The 4,962-nt window shown below is 28.8% G+C and overlaps 1 protein-coding gene across 2 annotated transcripts in view; it reads right to left on the bottom strand.

Moving 5' to 3' along the window:
• The window catches only part of LOC106876957 (sodium- and chloride-dependent taurine transporter), an 87,888-nt gene that overhangs the window by 12,734 nt on the left and 70,192 nt on the right, over positions 1–4,962 (bottom strand). The gene's annotated exons all lie outside the window — the stretch shown is intronic.

Below are 4,962 nucleotides of genomic sequence, written 5' to 3' on the forward strand. Positions count from 1 at the left end.
TATATATATATATATATATATATATATATATATATATATATTATATACATATGTATATATGTTTTATATATATATATATTTATTATATATGTATATATATGTTTTACGTGATATATATCATATGCGTGTATGTATATATTTTTTTATATATAATACATACATATGTATTATATATCATATATGTATATATATATTACATGTATTAATATATATGTATGTATATACATTGTGTGCTTGTGTGCATGTGTGTTTATGTGTTATAAATATATATATATATATATATATATATATATATATATAAAATTTATATATATTATATAAATTATGCACTTTATTATATATATAAAAAAAAAAGAAAACAGGCATAAATGAATCAGTTTTATGTAAAAATAAATTAAAAGAGGTGGCAAGTGAAAGGAGAAATGATCTCTAGATTTGTGAAGTGAAAATAATTTATATGAATAATTTAATGAGAAACCTAATGCATGAATGGAAAAATAAAGCAGTTTTCATCACATACATACAGCCACACATGCAATCAGTCATTTACACTTTTTTTTTTGTTTTTAAATATTTGTTTGTAAGAAAGAAATGTTGAGCACGAATTCTGCTGAGCATCATCCAAATAGTTATGGCAAGTACAATAATGTATTACATATATGGTGAAAAATGTTGTTTTATTTGTAATCTGATCTTTCAACATTTTATCTGTATTGGACTGGGACTATGTATTAAAAGATTCTAAGGTAGACAAAGCAGTAATGACCAGGTGCAATCCCAATGTCATGCTGTACATTACCATAAGTCGTGTTGTAAGATTTTCTAATGGTCATTTAGTAAATGATGCTTATTTCTTCATTTATTTAATGTAGTCATTTACCATGGTTTTGAAGTTTTTGATGTTCACTCCAATCTTAATAGATGTAGAATTCTAAATGCTTATGTAACAACATATTGTGCTAAAAGTTTATTGAAATACTTATATGTTCCGTTTATAAAAATAATGTTAAATAACAGAAATGTAATTAGAAAAAAATCGTTAGTTAAAAATAAAGGATGTATGTGTATTACATACTGCTTCCCTGTGTGTGTGTGTGTGTGTGTGTGTGCATGTGAGTGTGTGCACATGTGTAGGTATGTGCATGTGATGTAAACACACACATGCCTAAAATATCATAATTGCAAATATTTAGCTCTTACAAAATTATTAATTTTAATGGATTCAGTCATCAGAACCAAATATTATGTTTTGCTAGAATTAGCAATGATAATTCAAACCTCTCTAACAATAAAACAGGCTTATTGTATTTTTTTGTAATAAAGTAGTAATCATAAAATATGTAATGTTAGTAATAAGACTAGATTACATTAAATTCTATAATAAAATGATTAAGTACACCTAATTAGAATGTAATGCAAAAAATAATATATAATTCAAATCTTAATGTCATTAATGTTATTTGAAGCCAGATAGTTTAAAATAAAATATTTATCCAGATAAATTATGAAAAGGCCTATTAAATTTCTATTTAAGAAAACCCGAATGAAACATTTTAACATGTAAACCCAACACGTATAATGTAATATATAACCTAAACACATTACTTTTTATTCCTTTAAATGCTCTATTGCATAACAATTGCAGTCATCATTCTACCAAACACTATTCCTATCTTAAAAAGAAAAGAAAAGAAAAAAAAAACAAACCCCAGAAAAGCTCCATTTACCCAATAATCAAAAGCAACACCAGTAAATATTATACTCGTCAACCCATTGAATACTGTAGCTATCCATTTTACCACACTAACATTATACAAGAACCAATGAAAAAGCTTTTATACAACCACAAATTTTGGTCATTTTAGCTGTCAAATTTCCTTACCATTTTTAAAAATATAAACCATATGATTTAAAAGCTAAATGTCAGGACAGCATATACATAAAGATGGCATGACCACATTTAGAACATCAACTGAATAATTCTTCAATCAGCTACCTCCATGTCATAGGTATTTTCAAACAGAACTGACTTGGGCTACTCAACAACAGCAAACAGTAGTTCACACATAAACACTTTCTATACACATGGTTGGTTTAACAACATCTAACAATTCCATCCAAATGAAAAGATACATCCCTTTCAGTTTACTTCAGTCATCATCACCGATGTCAATTCGTTAACTTAATGTAATGTTGGCACCTTTTATTCAGTGTGACTATGATCTCAATCAGAAAACATCAAATTTTGAAAGTATAGAGAAACAGCTAAATTACAACAACTATAAATACCAAAATTGATTGTAAATGTAAAAACATGCTTCAACTATTCGTTTTGGTTGTACCTTTTTTCCCTATTCATATGTTAATAAATTATTTGAGATTAAGAAAAGATTTTAAAGAAAAAACCTATTAAAAATAAATGAAGAAGATGCCTAAAAATACCACAGAATGTTGTAAGATCTTAATGCAAGTAGGAAGAAATCTGTTCTGTTCAATATAGAAGGTATTCTAAATTAAAATATTTAAAACATATTTAATAAAACAATTAAATTCCTCTAAGACATCTAAACATTTAAATCCTTCATTTTATCTTTGACTTATGTTTTTACTGCTACAAGTTGAAATTTGTGTATGAACATTTTAAGAAAAAAGTTCATTCTAACAGAATCTCTTTTATTTATGTTAGTAGTTATTTTCCAAAAAGCATCAAAGGAAACTTAGATTAGTCTACAATTCAAGGATTACAAAATTTTATATTAATTCTTCAAACTTAGTAGACAGATTGCATACCATACTTTTTTAAAAATTGACATCAGAAATTTGTACAATGGCAATGTTACACATCTTGAAATCTTTTATTCTAGTATAATAAATGAATGTAATGATTTCTGTGAAGATCTTGTACCTTGACAGTTAATAACCCCCAGCCCCCACCAAAAAACAATCTCAATGCCAAATCTGCTATCAACTGAAATTGAGTGGATTGTTTTAATACTATTGTGTTGTAAAAGTACATTCATGCACATGTACAACACATGATCACTCATATATGGAGGATACGAGTTACTTCTTTATAATATATTTCTCATAAAATTTGTTTGAATAATGAATAAGAAATGTTTATTTAATGCAGGTAATGTACAATCTGAAGTGTTGGATTAGTGGTGGAGAAAATCATTTGCAAGTTGGGATTTGAAAGGAATATAATTTTGGATAAGAATTGTACAGTGGGATTAGACAGTGTAGAGAGAAAAATTCTGAGTGGTAACAAAATTTTAATCTCAGCTTTGAGTTAAGATAAAAGCAGAAGAGCTGTTGGTGTAGAAATTAAAAAACAGAGAGAGTAGAGTGCCAGAGGCTGTGAAATTCTGTTGAGTGAAAGTCTGAATATGAATGGATTTTCCTGTAATTGCATAAAGAAGAGAGTGTGAAGCTGATACAATCGAATTATGAAGTTAGTAGAAAGAGTTGGTGGAGTCAATGATAAATAGTGATAGGATAAGTTTGGGTTTGTACCATTTCCAATAATTCTATCCTGAGCTATCTATCTATTTTATTCTTTGAAGCACTGACAACTTGCTTCTCATTGCCATAGTCATAGCTTGTCTTGAATTCTATTTTTTACATTTTCCAAAAACTGGGATAGGAATGTTGTAGATCAGTCATGAAAGACTTTAAATATCTGAAATACACTTCACTGATTGCGTTCTATATCCAACTAATGTTCAAAGCATAACAAGCATTACAAGTCAAATAACCACATTGAATTTCTTCATTATTAACAAACTGCAAAAAGTATGGCCTCCTCACCAACTGGGGAAGAAGGGTAATTACCAAGCCATATATATATATATATATATATATATATCCATCTTGGTTTTAAGTATTTATTAAAAATAAAAATATCAAAACCAACACCTAACTTATGAAGAACATTACTTAGTGTACACAGAAATAAGTACTAGCCTTAGTTTGGAAAAATAAATCTGAGTTTACAAAACAGGATTTGGTAAATCTCTTTCTAATAAGCCAGTTCACTTATCTTATCCAATTATTATCCATTTAGTTTCATTTCCTTAATTCTTACCCTTATACAACTATGTACAGCACATATAATATAACTATTGAATCAGCTATTACAGTTAAGACAGTGGTAATGACTTGTTAAAGCCAAACTACTCGAACTCTTTAGCATTCAGATTATTCTGCCAAATGTAATGCTTATTTATCCACATTGTTTTCAATAAATTATGCATTACCTCATATTTTAAAGATCTTGATGGTGTGATTATCTATATTTAGAATGATGTAGAGTAGGTGTGAAAGGTTGGACCTGGCTAGTTTTAGCATAAAACAGACAGAATATCTGAGTCAGATATGGCTGGTTTAAATGGTAAAGAGTTAAACTGGTATGAAGCAAGAGTTGGTGCAAGAAACTAGTAACACAGCTGTTCAGCACTTGGTCATTTATTTTACACTTATATATTTTGATTGAACATATAGCCTGTTTGAAATCTAAATAAATAATGCGTATCAGTGAGACATTATGAGTGAAATGGTGACAGCAGATGACAATTATGACAAGACTGGAAGGATTTACATGAAATAAAAGTTTTGTTATTGAGCTCATGTCCGCTTTCTATGCTGGCATAGGTTGGACGGTTTGACTGAGAATTGGCAAGCCGGGAAGCTGCACCAGGCACCAATCTGATTTGGCAAGGTTTCTACAGCTGGAAGCCCTTCCTACACCATCCACTCCAAGAGTATAGTGGGTGCTTTTATGTACCAGTCAGGTGGTACTTGCATCGGTCACGATTGAATGATGCTTTTTATGTGCCAGTCTGGCATATGACAAGACAAATTTAATTTATGTCACAAAACTGCTTAACACATAAATTACTGTTTTGAATATTATATATATATATATCATCATCATCATCATCATCGTTTAACGTCCGCTTT

The sequence above is a fragment of the Octopus bimaculoides genome, chromosome 16 (assembly GCF_001194135.2).
Source record: "Octopus bimaculoides isolate UCB-OBI-ISO-001 chromosome 16, ASM119413v2, whole genome shotgun sequence".
NCBI classification, from domain to species: domain Eukaryota; kingdom Metazoa; phylum Mollusca; class Cephalopoda; order Octopoda; family Octopodidae; genus Octopus; species Octopus bimaculoides.